The sequence below is a fragment of the Rana temporaria genome, chromosome 1 (assembly GCF_905171775.1).
Source record: "Rana temporaria chromosome 1, aRanTem1.1, whole genome shotgun sequence".
Lineage (NCBI taxonomy): Eukaryota > Metazoa > Chordata > Amphibia > Anura > Ranidae > Rana > Rana temporaria.
In genome coordinates, this window is record NC_053489.1 from 78,059,706 (window position 1) to 78,076,779 (window position 17,074).

At 43.8% G+C, this 17,074-nt stretch overlaps 1 protein-coding gene across 2 annotated transcripts in view; it reads right to left on the reverse strand.

The window, feature by feature from the left end:
• SLC38A9 (solute carrier family 38 member 9) overlaps window positions 1–17,074 on the reverse strand; it is a 115,285-nt gene that overhangs the window by 97,597 nt on the left and 614 nt on the right. The window lies entirely within an intron of this gene.

Consider the following 17,074-nt stretch of genomic DNA (forward strand, 5'->3'; position numbering starts at 1 on the left):
TATTGCAACGATCGCCATTTTATTCTCTAGGGTGTTAGGATAAAAAATATATATAATGTTTGGGGGTTCTAATTAGAGGGAAGAAGATGGCAGTGAAAATAGTGAAAAATTACATTAGAATTGCTGTTTAACTTGTAATGCTTAACTTGTAATACCAACGGCCACCACCAGATGGCGCCAGCTCACATCTGGTGGTAATAACTTGTAATACCAACGGCTCACCACCAGATGGCACCAGCTCAAAAAAAAAATGTTTTGTTTTTTTTTGCCCACCTTCCAAACCAGTCGCCAGGACACTATTTCTAGTCGCCATGGCGACCTGGCGCCCGGGATTTGTCGATCCCTGGGTTAAAACCACCTGCAAAGCACCGCTTTGCCAGTGCTGCCCATTGATTTCACACTGGAGTGAATGGAGCCGCTCTTTCAGGGCACTTTGGTGGCGCTATTTTTAGCGTTATAGTGCCTGCAAAGCGCCTCAGTGTGTAAGGGGTAAAACCTTCCGAGGCTGAAGTGGTTAAGGGCCCGTTCATACTATTTGCAGTGACTTGCATTTCCCCAATGCTGGTGTGAAGAGTGATAAAATGCAGCACGTCTGCACTTTTGTCACGTTACATCGGATGGCACTGAACAGCAGTGGAATGCACCGCACACTGCAGCCACTGGTCAGTGTATTATGACAAAGGCGGGTGCCGCTGTCAGCATGCAATGCCCCAGTTGGGGGAGGTTGGTGTATGGATGGAGCTTGGCTGAACCATATGCAAGGGGGAGTCTTCCCAATGAAGGCAAATGTAAGGAGCATTCTTCCCAGTGACCATCACACTAATGTACTATAAGCTGTAGATATAATTATTACCATGGTTCCCTCAGAACAGAAAGTTATATCCAAGGGTTCTTTCATTTAAAAAAAATACCAGCACTAAATACCAGCAGTAAAATAACAGTTTTATTATTAATTAAATTATTATACAGGATTTATATAGCGCCAACAGCAACACAGTTACAAAACAATTCAATACAAGAGAAATCAATGGGCCCTGCCCATTAAAGTTTACAATCTAAGGCCCCTTTCACGCAACCAGACCGTTCAGGTCTGCCTGTCTGTTTTTCAAGCGGACCCAATTGGGCCATCTAATGTCCTCTATGTAGGAGGCTGTGTCTGCTGACACCTGCTGGGTATCATATAAAATCCAGACCGGTCATCCGCCTGCTTAGTGGGGATCAGATGAGAGACCCACCACTGAGCAGGCGGATTCCTGAATATTAGGGTCATCTTTTAAATAAAAGATGGGAGGCTAATCATATATTTTTTTTGTTGGGCTCACAAACTCTAAAATTGCTAGTGTTTATTCTACTTTCCTCGTCACTACAGTTCAGCTTTAAATTCAGTATAAAATCCCTTGCGGTTTCTTTATTTTACCAACAACAAAAAAGATTACTGTGTGATACTCTTATCTCAAAGTATGTCTCCATAGTTTCCGTTTGGGGGACATCCTGAATGCTGTCAACAGAATGAGCTCCAGGAAGATTGTGGAATATTCTTCCACACACAGTAAAAAAAAAGGCTACCGCAATACTGCTTTACAGAGACTGCACCATTATAATATAAAAACCCATATTTGTTTTAATGTGTAATAAAGCCCAATCAAAGATGGTTCTCATCAAAACTGTCAGGAAAGCTCTAGAATGTATCGTTCTCATGTAATTTTAGGGGTTGTTTCCCACAAATATATCTCCAGCCAGGGATGAATGACAACACTTTATATCTAAGTTTATGACCTGCAGCAGTCTTCTCTGATGGAAAATGATAGGTAAAACACATCACAATAAACAGGTACAAAAAAAAAAAACTTTCGACAAAAACAACAAGATAAAAATAAATGGCCTATTAAAAAGACCAATAAACAAAACCAGCTTCTGCTGCAATATTCACCTTAAAGAGGGGGTTCACCCTATAATTTTTTTTTTCTAGCATTAAATTAAGCATAGTAGCGTGAGCTACAGTATGCCTTTATTTTTATTTTTTGCCCGGTACTCACTGTTTAATCCTATAGTGAAGATTCAGACTCCCCGCGGGGAATGGGCGTTCCTATCCAGAGGGAAGATGATTGACGGCCGGCTCTGGCGCGTCACGCTTCTCCGGAAATAGCCGAAATAGGACTTGGCTCTTCACGGCGCCTGCGCATAGTCTGTTCACAGGCCCTGTATAGCGCCGTGAAGAGCCGAGACCTACTCCGGCTATCTTCGGGGAGCGTGACGTGCCATAGCCGGCCGTCAATCATCTTCCCTCTGGATAGGAACGCCCATTCCCCGCGGGGAGTCGGAATCTTCACTATAGGATTAAACAGTGAGTACGGGGCAAAAAAAATAAATAAAGGCATACTGTAGCTCGCGCTACTATGCTTAATTTAATGCTAGAATGTTGTTATTGAGGGCGAACCACCGCTTTAAATCCAGAGACTTTCCCTGCAGTAAACTTCTGCTGCAATTAGAGGTCCTCAGTCTGATAAACCCACTTCCCCTGAGCCCAGGTCATCCTGTACCCACCCCAGCTTATGACTAGACAGAAAAAGATAAAGCAGCACATTGACAAGCTCCTCAATCTATCTCTCTGCTTTTTTTCCCCCTACCAGTATGTGTCTCGTCATGAACTGATTGGCACCTTGTGCTCTTTCATCCTCTCACAGCTCTGCCATACAGGTACTAGAATAAGCTTATAACCAGGTCAAATTCAGGTACTTACACTGCTTATATGTATGTAGCACTACCCCCCAAAGGAGCTGCTGGTTTGTTTTGGGCTGCATGTTTCCTTTGCTGTCTAGGGTATATGACGAGAGTTGAGAAAACTTCAATGTCCACACTTTAAGCTTCTTTTTCTTTGCTTTTTTTACCCAACGTGGTAAAAAGATAAAAGTAATAGTTGAAGAGGTGGAAGGGTAATAGGTTCAGGTGTATAACTTTGTTTGGAAACACTCCTGTTTCCAGCAATGTAGCTTTCGTCGCCACTCTAGCCAGAGTGGGTATTGTGCACCCGGATAGGCCTCTCTCACTAGCCTAGCAGCCAGGGTGTTACACGGAAACTTTAGCAAAGTCTCTTTCACAGATTTTCCCAAAGGTGGAGATATATTCGGTCCAGAATCCTTCTCAACACAGGATTAAGCACCCGGATCTCTCTTGAATAAACTCTTGTGAACTCAGAACTGACAGGCGGCCATCACTCAGCCTCTCAGTAATGGTGCGTCCTTCAAAGAAGTTCAAGGCCTCTCCTGAGATACCAACCAGCCTCGTGCTCGGTGCTCTCCAAGACAGGTTTCTTCATCGAGTGGCTTCCTCCCTCAGGACGGACAGCACAGGACCACTCTGCAAACGTAGACCCAGTCTGACTACCAAACCTACATAGTAGATCACAACCCCGGACCAACGTGGTCCCGGAGCCAGGAACACTTGAACACGCACCCCAGGCCATGAGGGCCACACAGGTGATGGGACGACAAGCCAGGATCAACGACGACCCAGAACTAATGATGTCTGTCCCTTAAGTACTCTGGCGATCAACTCCCACTGATTGGCTGCCGAGGAAGAACACCCCCAAAACATCTTGACCTGATTGCTGCCACCCTTAACCTAGAGTGATAACGACACCCCAGACAACAATAGTGGTCACTCGCAGTACAGCAATGGCTGGACCAGAGGCCCAAATTTGGTAAAACAATACAGTCAGAGGTAGTTAAATCTCTGACTACCCTCTAAATTTAAGGCAGCGCCAGCTATAAAACTAGCAGGCCGCTACATGTAAAAAAATAAAAATAAAAATCGTGACGTATTAATGATTACAGTGCTGCATTAATGTGTGCGTTTTTTCTCTGCCTAGAGTTCAGCTCTAAAAAATACTATCCAAAACAACTTCTGTGCATGGAATTGTGTCCCCTAATGCTGCGTACACAGGATCGATCTGAAATTCCGACAACAAAATTGTGGATTTTTTCCAATGGATATTTGGCTCAAACTTGTCTTGCATACACACAGTCACACAAATGTTGTTGTAAATTCCGAACTTCAAGAACGCAATGACGTACAACACTACGATGAGCCAAGAAAAATGAAGTTCAATGATTCCGAGCATGCGTAGGATTTTTGTGCGTCAGAATTGCATACAGACAATCGGAATTTCCGACAAGAACTTTTGCTATTGGAAAAATTGAGAACCAGCTCTCAAATTTTTCTTGTCGGAAATTCCGACAGCAAATGTCCGATGGAGCCTACATACGTTTGAAATATCCGACCAAAAGCTCACATCGAACATTTGTTGTCGGAAATTCCAGCCGTGTGTACACGGCATTATACAGTCAAAGAGTAGTGAATATGTTCAGCAAGGATTAATATAAATCCATTCTCCTGTCACAGGAGAATATTGAATATCTATAGAAAGAACAATACCAAATGTAGAAAATATTATGTAGCTGATTGTCATACCGACACATCTCCAGTAGGACATTTTTCTTCTTTTTTTGGGGGGATTTTAACCACTTAAGCCCCGGACCATATTGCTGCCTAAAGACCCAAGGGGTTTTTACAGTTCGGGACTGCGTCGCTTTAACAGACAATTGCGCAGTCATGCGACGTGGCTCCCAAACAAAATTGGCGTCCTTTTTTCCCCACAAATAGAGCTTTCTTTTGGTGGTATTTGATCACCTCTGCGGTTTTAATTTTTTGCGCTATAAACAAAAATAGAGCGACAATTTTGAAAAAAATTCAATATTTTTTACTTTTTGCTGTAATAAATATCCCCCAAGAACATATATACATTTTTTTTCCCTCAGTTTAGGCCGATACGTATTCTTCTACCTATTTTTGGTTAAAATAAAACGCAATAATCGTTTATCGGTTGGTTTGCGCAAAATTTATAGCGTTTACAAAATAGGGGATAGTTTTTTTTTATTTTTTATTTTATTTTATTTTTTACTACTAATGGCGGCGATCAGCGATTTTTTTCGTGACTGCGACATTATGGCGGACACTTCGGACAATTTTGACACATTTTTGGGACCATTGTCATTTTCACAGCAAAAAATGCATTTAAATTGCATTCTTTATTGTGAAAATGACAGTTGCAGTTTGGGAGTTAAACACAGGGGGCGCTGTAACATTTAGGGATCACTGTGTGTGTGTTTACTAGTGTAGGGGGGTGTGGCTGTAGGAATGACATCATCGATCGGATCTCCCCTATAAAGGGGATCACCCGATCGATGCGCCGCCACAGTGAAGCACGGGGAAGCCGTGTTTACACACGGCTCTCCCCGTTCTTCAGCTCTGGGGAGCGATCGCGACGGAGCGGCTAAAAACAAATAGTGGCGCCGTCGTCCCGGATCGCTCCCCGAGCGGACCCGACCTCCGCATGTACCGGGGGGGGGGGGTCCCGATCAGACCCCCCACCCACGTCTAGCAGAGGACGTACATGTGCCTGTCCGTGCCATTCTGCTGACGTATATGTACATGAGGAGGTCGGGAAGTGGTTAAAAGAAGTTTATTGAAGAGCAGTACAGTACAATTCAATGCCACCAGAACATCCTGGGGCGCAGTGAAAATCACACAATACATATTAATTATTCGATATAGATTAATAATCGTCACTCAATATTAAATAGGTCATCCTACTCAACTATGTACTAAAAGATCTTATAAAGGCAGGAAAACCTGATAAGTGCACTTAGTTCCCATTAGGACATTTTTCAACCCATACAGGATCAGAGGTTTGTTGGATCAGATTTTTTGATTTCCTGTGCTGACTTCCTAGAAGACAACACTGGTAGCATGCTGGAGTATCCAATTAAAAATTCCATTCTTCATATTATTCAGTGCTTATAAAGCAATCTAAAAATCTTTAAATTCACCTTTTCCTCTAAACTTGGCCATATGTGCATTTTCAATATTTATAGATTATTTAAAGGGCCCATAAGCATGACAAGCCAAAGGACTGACCTGGCCCCCTTCGGACTAATCAATTGATATCATGTCTTTTAAATGATTGTAAAGCTACATTTCTTTTTTTTTTTTTTTTTAAATAACAAGCAGCGCTGCTTTGGCAGCGCTTTTAACCCTTTTTCGGCCCCTAGCAGGGGGTTAAAAGCGCCCTGCTAGCGGCCGAATAGCGCCGCAAAAACGATGGTAAAGCGCCGCTAAAAATAGCAGCTCTTTACTGCCAACAGTGCAACGCCTTAGTGTGAAAGTAGCCTTAAAGTACCTGCAGACAGACCTGGGCAGAGGCTTTTCAAGGAAGTATATCAGGTTAGAAAACGTTGCTTTTTTTTCTCCTGATGAGCAATGCTGGAGGAATCTGCCCTCTGCACAGGCTAAACAACTTCTGTTTAGAAACACAACACAGTTGATACCTGTACCTTTGAAAACAATGGTTTACAACTCTCCATACAATTTATACGCAGTTTGAGCCCAGGTTCACACTGGGTACGATTTGCTTCGATTTGAGATGCGATTTCACATGTGAAATCGCATCTCAAATCGGCGGCATTTGCCGGCAATTGTCGGCAGTGACACCGTCCCAATCGGTGCGACGCCGCACCGATTTCAAAAAGTAGTTCCTGTACTACTTTTTGCGATTTCGGGCCGCGATTTACATAGACATCTGTGCAGAAACCGGCCGAAATCGGGACTGCCAGCGGGAGTGAAGCCCTGCGAGTTCAGCTGAACTCGCACGGCTTCACTCCCGCAGCCCAGTGTGAACCAGGGCTAAAACAACAAGCCACTGTTCAGACGCCTAAGGGGTGTCCAAACTTTTTTCAAAGATGGCCAGATTTGATGAAGTGAACATGCGTGAGGGCCAACCATTTTGCCTGACATTCTTTGGACCATTAAAATGTAATGCAAATTAACTAATACACTGCCCAACAAGAATTCTCTTGGCTGTGTGTGTTGAAGAGTCTAATGATGAGTTATTGGGATATACCGTATTTATCGGCGTATACCACGCACCTTCGCTTTAACCCCTTCATGCCTAAACCTATTTCTGACATTTGTTGCTTGCAAGTTAAAATCTGTATTTTTATTTGTTTTGCTAAAATTACTTAGAACCCCCAAACATTATGGGGTAGATTCATGTACCTCGGCGCATTAATCCGCCGGGCGCAGCGTATCTAAGATACACTACGCCTCCGTAACTTTTTTTTTTCAAATCCTCAAAGAATTTGCACTGTAAGTTACGGCGGCGTAGTGTATCTTTGGCGGCGTAATGGCGCGCCATTCAAATCTCTGTGATGGGGGCGTGTTTTATGTAAATACGTCGTGACCCGAAGTAAACAACTTTTTTTTTTAATTGCGCATGCGCCGTCCGTGGGGATATCCCAGTGCGCATGCTCAAAATTTAACCGGAACCAGCCAATGCTTACGACGGTGACGTCATTCTACGCAAATTCCTATTCGCGAACGACTTACGTAAACAATGTAAAAAATTAAAAATTGGACGCGGGAACGACGGCCATACTTAACATTGAGTACGCCACCATATAGCAGCTTTAACTATACGCCGGAAAAAGCCGAACGCAAACGACGTAAAAAAATGCGCCGGCCGGACGTACATTCCTAGCTGGCAGGCCACTCCGGACAGTAATTGAGGCTGCGGCTTTGCGGCCTTCTGCAGGCCTAAGCTTCCTTCTGTGATCTGGCGCCATCTTGTGATGGCCGTTGGCATGACAAGTAAACCAGCAATTCAAATGGAGCTTCCCCAGTGTTTTCACTGCCATCTCCTCCCCTCTAATTAGAACCCCCAAACATTATATATATATATTTTTTTTTCTAACACCCTAGAGAATAAAATGGCTGTCATTGCAATACTTTTTGTCACACCGTATTTGCGCAGCGGTCTTACTTTTTTGGGAAAAAATACACTTTTTTTAATAAAAAAATAAAACAGTAAAGTTAGCCCAATTTTGTTTTTAATTTCATAGGCGACGTTTAAAAAATTCTACAGGTTGAATATTTTGATTTACAGAGGAGGTCTAGGGCTAGAATTATTGCTCTCGCTCTACCAATCGTCGGCAATAACTCACATGTGTGGTTTGAACACTGTTTACATTTACAGGCGCTACTCACGAATGCGTTTGCTTTTGCGCATTTTCGGGCGCATTTTCTGGCTCTTAACTTTTTTAGCTGGCTCCTAGATTCCATGCAAATTTGTCAAACCCTGGTGACAGGTACTCTTTATCGAGGGACCGGGGGTCTAAAAGACCCTAAATCCCTCCTTTGCACTTCAACGTATTCAGATCAACAAAAAATGCGATTCTGAATACTGTAGTTTTTTTTAAATCGGCGCCATTGGCAGCCAAGTAATCCGGAAGTGACGTTGTGACACATAGGAGACTGGAACAAAGCAGTTTCTGGCTTTGATTTAGTCTCTCTCTAGCCAGCGGAAAGTCCTAAAGAGTCGATTACCCGCTCTAAAAAACGGTACCGGGGTGATGCACGCAGCTGCAAGCATCACCCCGGTATAACCCCTGAAAGCCTTGAACTCAAATGTGCGTATAGTCTGCTCTAGGGGTTAAGAGGGCAGTTTCAGGATTTTTTTAATATTAAATAAAGAACTGTGAAGCAAAATAAGGGCCAGTGCCCATCAATGCAGCCTAATCAGTGCCCATCTGCAGCCTCAACATTTCAATGAATGCAGCCTCACCATTGCCATCAGTGCAGCCTGATCAATGTCCATCTGCAACCTCGGAGAGGATAGGGAGGAGGGCGGGACGAGCGCCAACAGATTACATACAGGAGAATCTCCTGTTTACTCGGCCTCTTTAATACAAGTGCCGCCTCATATGATAGACAGAACAGTCGTCCAATGCCAGCCCAGGAGACGGGACTTCCTATTAAGGCCGCCGAGTAAACAAGAGATTTTCCTGTATATAATCTGACGCCACTCATCCCGTCCGAGGCTGCCACAATGATAAATACAGTATATATCCTTTGTGACCCCACAAAATATATATATATACAAATTACCAGTGGGGCCACATTAAACTGGAACGCGGGCCAGACTTTGGACATGCCTGCCGTACACAGTTCAAATCTTGGCCGATTCAGCAGGAACTGGCTCAGATTCAAAACTCTAATGGGAAGGCTGAATGTACCAAGTTGATCGATAACTCTTGGGTACAACCAGCCTGCTGGATTCTCTTGAGATTATCGCTAGCGGCTGCTATACCCGCTAGCGATAATCACGGTCTTCTCCCAGTGAGGATGGCTTCCCCCTTCTGCCCCCCACCAAGAGAAGACAATAGCCCAGCAGGAGGGATTCCCCTATCAACACTGTCATGGATGGCTGGCCTAAGGCTTCACACACATGGCAGTACATTGTGCAGAGCCTACGAAATGACATTTCCGGGAACACACCTGTGCTGCCAGAGGAGAGAAGACAGATCATGTGTTTCTAAAAAGTAGAGACAGCGATCTGTCTTCTCTCCTAGTCACTCCCCTCCCCACACAGTTAGAACACAGTGAGGGAACACACACTTAACCCCTTGATCGCCCCTAGTGTTAACCCCTTACCTGCCAGTGACATTTATACAGTAATCAGTGCATATTTATAGCACCGATCGCTCTATAAATGCCAATGGTCCCAAAAATGTGTCAAAAGTCTCTCATCTGTCCGTCGCAATACCACTAAAAATCGTAAATCACAGCAATTACTAGTAAAAAAAAAAAAACTGCCATAAATCTTTCCCATAGTTTGTAAACGCTATAACTTTTATCAAAAATATGTAGACAAATACATATTGGTCTAAACTGATGAAGAAATTTGATTTTTTTTAAAACATTTTTGGGGATATTTATTATAGCAACAAGTTAAAAATATATATTTTTTTAATTTACTCTTTTTTTGTTTATAGCGGGAAAAAAAAAACGCAGAGGTGATCAAATAGCACCAAAAGAAATCCTTATTTGTGGGGAAAAAAAGGACGCAAATTTTGTTTGGGTACAGCATTGCATGACCGTGCAATTGTCAGTTAAAGCGACGCAGTGCCAAATTGTAAAAAGTGCTCTGGTCAGGAAGGGGGTAAAATCTTCCGAGGCTGAAGTGGTTAATGAAGTCCCCTGCTGCCCCCACACTGCACACCAGCAGCTGTGTTTTTAACACATTTGCTATTGTGAATGGACATCCATACGATCTGCTGTGAGTGTCAATGTTAGATTAACGACACCCCAAAAAAGATTGCAAAATGCAGTGCAATTGCCAGAATCGCATCACATGGGTGTTCACACCCATGTGATGATATTCATGTGTGTGTGTGGGGGGGGGGGGGGGTCCTGCAGCATTTTGGTGAAGCTATGATGCGAATTGAGCCATATAAAAGGTATGGCTCAAATCGCACCGCACAGACATTGCATGCGATGTGCACAGTAATACAGTGCAATTCCTGTGAGAATCACATGCCGTGTTTTGCATGCACCGATGTAAACCTAAACTTAGTCTATTTTTCAATGTTGTTGGCATTATGCCTCATTGTATACAGCGGTTCCTTAGCCTTTAAGAAAAACTATAAGTCAGCAGCTATAAGTACTGTAGCTGATGACTTTTAATAAAAAGACACTTGCCTGTCCAGGGGTCCAGTTCCCTGCTCACCCAAACCATGTCTTCGTTAGTCTTCAGGTCCCAGTGCTGGCATGTTTACTGTGGGGGCAATGCGGAGGAGAAGCCAGGCGCACCGCTGGGGAACCCCAGAGGAGGAGGATCGGGGCTGAAGCACTGTAACATGACCAAGGGAGTGAAGTCACTGCTCCCCATAATTGCAGACACAGGTGTTTTTAGTGCCAGCATCAACAGAGGCAGGAGGTGCAAAGGAGTACTGACAAGGCAAGTATCAGGGGGGAGGGGAGAAGTTGGGGCCCTTTACAAAGATACTGTCGCTTTGCCTTGAATGGTCAAGGTGACAATGTTTATTTAGTAAATATGAGCTCAGGTGTGTTTGGAGAGGAGTTTAAATCCACCTGAGCTATCCCACCAAAAAGCTATCAAACCCGACAGACAATCATAGGAGCGTGCATACGCGCAACTGTGGGGCAAGGAATGCCTTTGCTATTAACACTGGCTGTCGACTTGAGCTTCATGGCAGGATAGCTCACCAGTGATGAGCTCAGGCGTGTTCTGGTCCCACGTGAGCGAGCACACCAGGAAGCTGACACCTGTAGCAATAATCTGGGGCTGGGGCATTCCCCACCCAGCTATACAATGGGCATGTATGCATGCGGCTGGGGCAAGATGTTGTTGTGGAAATTTAATGAAGATGTATTTAATATGTGTTGTCATAGTGGCACCCATTGTTGGTTTTCCCGCAGCCCGCTCTAAAGAGCTGACTGGGGCAGACTGAGACTGGTTGAGATAAACTTCCTGATTTGGAGAAGGGTGTTTGTGGAGTGGGGGGTGTCGGCCGGCGAAAGGGCCCTTGTGTCATGCACAGATATTCGCCTGCCGGGTGCGTCCACTCTGCAAACACATTGTCGGTTTCGCTGGTGTGCGCTCCTGTCATCTCTCGGTACCTGATCAACACTGTTTTGTGATGTGAATGTACACTTGCAGATAAGCTCCCCTCATCAGCAACTGTGTTCATTGGTTATTATATTATTACTGTATCGTATTGTTATTAAATGACTGTATCCTATTGTTATTGAATTATTACTGTATGGTTATTGTATTATTACTCTATCGTATTGTTATTAAATTATTACTGTATCCTATTGTTATTGAATTATTACTGTATGGTTATTGTATTATTACTGTATCCATATTGGTGTTCTATTATTACTATATTGTTATTGAATTATTACTGTATCCCTGTCGGAAGGGTTTATCATGTGCTGCCAAATTCATTTATGGGCATCTGCTGTGTGGAGCCCCGATGCTGTGTCCTGACTTCCCATGGAGGAGGTCACATGCTGTGACATCACTTCCTATGGTCACATGCTCCTCCAATCAGCTGTGGGCTGTGATGGCTTTTGTTGTAATAAAAGGAGCTGTGGGGAGCTTGAAAAGGCAATGATAGCTGTGATGGCGAACTGAGAACAAGCTACTGGTGATGGTGATTGACGTTTGACCAAAAACCGAGCTCCCCCCCGTCGCGTAAGCCGCGTCACGGTTGGCGAAAGGAGCCGAACGGCGAGTCGGCGCTATACTGCGCATGCGCATCGCCGTTCGGCTCCTTTCGCCAATCGTGACGCGGCTTACGCGACGGGGGGAGCTCGTTTTTGGTCAAACGTCAATCACAGACATGTTAGGAACGCCCACTCCCGCGGGACTCGTAATCCGGATGCCACGGGTGAATATGCTGTACAAAGGTATGTACAGCATAAAAAAAAATTAATAGCCTTAATCGTATTGTAATGTGGGGGGGCAGTGTAATAAAAAAAAAGTCGTTTTTAGGGTGAACCATCGCTTTAAAGATGGATTATTTCACTGAGACAAAATGTGTTACTATTAGAGACACGATATCTGTCTGTGTGCTCTGCATACAGCCAAATTTCTAGGACAATGTGCAATGGAAACTTATTGGCCCAGTACAGTGCCAGTTTTCTGAGGGGCTTGCTCAGATGGGTTTGGACCAGGATCCAAAACACACCCAAGTTCATCCTAACTCGGTATACAGTGAGGCATGATGGCATAAATACTGAAAAATACGCTTGGAATTTACATCCACTTAAAGTGGTTGTAAACCCTTTACAACCTCTTTATGCTACATGTAAGCCTATAATAAGGCTTACCTGTAGATACCCAGGATATCTCCTAAACCTGCACGGTTTAGAAGATATCCCCTGTCCCCTGCATGTGCCGATGTCATCGGCACATGCGCACTAAAGCTAACAGAAGCAAGCACATATGTGCCGTTGCTTCAGTCAGTGTGCCATTACCGTCAGCTCCCGCACGCATGCGTGGGAATGAAGTCATCGCGGCTCCAGCCAATTACAGCACCGGAGTCACGTTACCTAGAAGTAACCCTTGGGAGAGATGATGCCGGCCAGAGGGGGGGCGAGGACCGCTGCAGGGGCTTAGATCTAAGGTAAGTAATTCATAATGAGCTAGTATGCTGTGCATACTAGCTCATTATGCCTTTGTCTTGCAGGGTTTTTATTTTATTTTATTTTTTTATAGGGTTTACAACCACTTTAAGGCCCCCTTCACGCGTTACATTTGTCAGTTTTTCATCCACCTGTCGACTGATGAAAAACGGATGATCCATTTACACCACATTTGTCAACATTAGTTTTTTTTCATAGAGATGCATTGATGTCTGTTCACCTGTCAACGGATGCATGAAAAACTAACAAATGGAATGCCCATGTGAAAGGGGCCTAAGGCCTAAAGTTTACATCCGCAATCATCTGTTTTTTTTTGTTGTTTTTTTTTAAACTGATCAAAGCTCCATTTTTCTTCTTGACAAATGGTCAGTTTTTCATCCGTTTTTGCATTGGTAATGGATGTAAAAAAAAAAAAAAAAAACTGGATGAGCGCTGCTGAAAAACGGATGAACACTTCATCCATTTTGACATGACTGATCTGATGAAATGAACGGTCCGCATGTGTGAAAGTGGCCTTACTCTTAGACCCCTTTGACACTGAGGCGCTTTTCATGTGCTTGCATGCTAAAAAAAAGCGCCTGAAAAGCTCACGAAAACCTATTTCCATTAAAATCAATGAATGCTTTCACACTGAGGCAGTGCGGTGCCAGGGCTGTAAAAAAAACGCCCCTCTCCATTGAAATGAATGGAAAGCTCTTCAAAAGCGCTCAGTGTTTTACTGACAGTTTAGAAGCGCCTCAGTGTGAAAGGGGCTTTAGGAATATTTACTTACCCCATGGTGCTATCAGGGATGAGCTTGTGTTTAGATACTGGTCCAAACCCAACTGAGTTATGCGTCAGGAAGCCATCACTTAGAACTGCCAATCACATGCATCCAAGGCATTTCCCACCTGCAGATGTGTGTATACACCCCTTACAGGTAGTGCAGAATTATTAGGCAAGTTGTATTTTTGAGGATTCATTTTATTATTGAACAACAACCATGTTCTCAATGAACCCAAACTCATTAATATCAAAGCTGAATATTTTTGGAAGTAGTTTTTAGTTTGTTTTTAGTTTTAGCTATTTTAGGGGGATATCTGTGTGTGCAGGTGACTATTACTGTGCATAATTATTAGGCAACTTAACAAAAAACAAATATATACCCATTTCAATTATTTATTTTTACCAGTGAAACCAATATAACATCTCAACATTCACAAATATACATTTCTGACATTCAAAAACAAAACAAAAACAAATCAGTGACCAATATAGCTACCTTTCTTTGCAAGGACACTCAAAAGCCTGACATCCATGGATTCTGTCAGTCTTTTGATCTGTTCACCATCAACATTGCGTGCAGCAGCAACCACAGCCTCCCAGACACTGTTCAGAGAGGTGTACTGTTTTCCCTCCTTGTAAATCTCACATTTGATGATGGACCACAGGTTCTCAATGGGGTTCAGATCAGGTGAACAAGGAGGCCATGTCATTAGTTTTTCTTCTTTTATACCCTTTCTTGCCAGCCACGCTGTGAAGTACTTGGACGCGTGTGATGGAGTATTGTCCTGCATGAAAATCATGTTTTTCTTGAAGGATGCAGACTTCTTCCTGTACCACTGCTTGAAGAAGGTGTCTTCCAGAAACTGGCAGTAGGACTGGGAGTTGAGCTTGACTCCATCCTCAACCCGAAAAGGCCCCACAAGCTCATCTTTGATGATACCAGCCCAAACCAGTACTCCGCCACCACCTTGCTGGCGTCTGAGTCGGACTGGAGCTCTCTGCCCTTTACCAATCCAGCCACGGGCCCATCCATCTGGCCCATCAAGACTCACTCTCATTTCAGCAGTCCATAAAACCTTAGAAAAATCAGTCTTGAGATATTTCTTGGCCCAGCCTTGACGTTTCAGCTTGTGTGTCTTGTTCAGTGGTGGTCGTCTTTCAGCCTTTCTTACCTTGGCCATGTCTCTGAGTATTGCACAACTTGTGCTTTTGGGCACTCCAGTGATGTTGCAGCTCTGAAATATGGCCAAACTGGTGGCAAGTGGCATCTTGGCAGCTGCACGCTTGACTTTTCTCAGTTCATGGGCAGTTATTTTGCGCCTTGGTTTTTCTAAAAGGTTCTTGCGACCCTGTTGACTATTTTGAATGAAACGCTTGATTGTTCGATGATCACGCTTCAGAAGCTTTGCAATTTTAAGAGTGCTGCATCCCTCTGCAAGATATCTCACTATTTTTGACTTTTCTGAGCCTGTCAAGTCCTTCTTTTGACCCATTTTGCCAAAGGAAAGGAAGTTGACTAATAATTATGCACACCTGATATAGGGTGTTGATGTCATTAGACCACACCCCTTCTCATTACAGAGATGCACATCACCTAATATGCTTAATTGGTAGTAGGCTTTCGAGCCTATACAGCTTGGAGTGAGACAACATGCATAAAGAGGATGATGTGGTCAAAATACTCATTTGCCTAATAATTCTGCACTCCCTGTATATACGTGTGGCTGTGGGGAATGCTTCGCCCGCTTATGATTGGCAATCCACAATGACAGCTTCCTGGCGAGATAGTTCGGGTGGGTTTGGACTAGTATCCTCCTAAGACCCAAGCTCATCCCTGATGCCTCTATCTGGTGAAAAGCATCAAGCCTGGATATCTTTGAAATGTATAGCACATCCTAGTTTTCCCCTGGGCCATGGCAGGGGTGGGCCACCCGAATCTCTGGTCTTTAGGTTTTTCTACCTCTACTTTAGCTATTGGGTTGCTAAAAACCATCATTTGATAGAATATACTCAGGCATACGTTTATTGGCCTATTGCAGGGGTGCCCAACCTTTTTAAGAACAAGGGCCACTTGAGCGACTTGGTAATTGGTTGCGGGCCACAATAATGGGCCCTCCGATCCACCCATATGGAAGGGGACAGATACCGTCTGTTTTTTTTTTTTTTTTAGCAGGTCGGATTGGAGGTAGGCGGGTGTAAACAGACAATCTGTTTATATCCACTGCTCCATAAAGGTGAATGAAGCGACCACTGATCGTGTGAAAGGGGTCTAAGGCTGCTTTACACTGATGCGCTGTGGTTTACCCACACCATGGGTGCAGTGCACCTATGGCTTTCCAGCGGGTTAGCTGCATTTTGCCATAGACTTTGATTATATCCTGCAGGTGTGGAGCACTGTCTGAAAGCGCACCAAACCGGCAGGTTAAAAAAGAGTGCATTTGGTATCACTCCGCTTGTGGCAGGAGCGGGCGCTATACAGGAAGCATCATCTTATGCGGCTCTGCTGTGCAGGGGCTTGCTTCCTTTACCGCCAGCTTCATTCAGAACACTGATGCTCTAAGGTTGGCGGATTGGAAACCCGCGATCTGGGCTTGTCAACCCACCATCCCAGAGAAGGCGGTCGCGGGCCACTGGTTGGGCACCCCTGGCCTATTGTGTACAGTTGTCACTTGTTTTGACATGTCAATGGCACTTGTTGTATGTATCACTACCTGCGGGAAGCATTGCCTATTTATGATGACTGTTATGTTTCATGTGATGGCTATTATGATACTCGATTTAATAAAATATTAGAATACAAAATCAATTGCACACTGCAAATACATCTATAGCATAGTAACCAATTTAGGGTACATTATCCTGTCTGAGAATGTATTTTTTTTTATAGGTCGACGCATAAAAAATGCATGCAAATGAGGTACTACTGTATACACAATTATACTGCATTTTAAATAACACCAGTGACAACAGTCCAGAAATTTCAAACAATGGTTACAGACACTTTTCCTACAATAAAGCACATAATTATTAGATTGTAAGCTCTCGTGATCAGAGCCCTCCTATCCCTCTTGTATTGTACTGTAACCGTACTCTCGCCCTGTTTATACTTTTGGAATTATATCAATCGTGCATAATAATGATAATAAAGCCCATATTCTTAAGAGCAGGGGTCTCAAACTGGCAGCCCCATGAGGCATTGCAAGGCCGACAGTTACAAGCATGACTCCCACAGGCCGAGTTA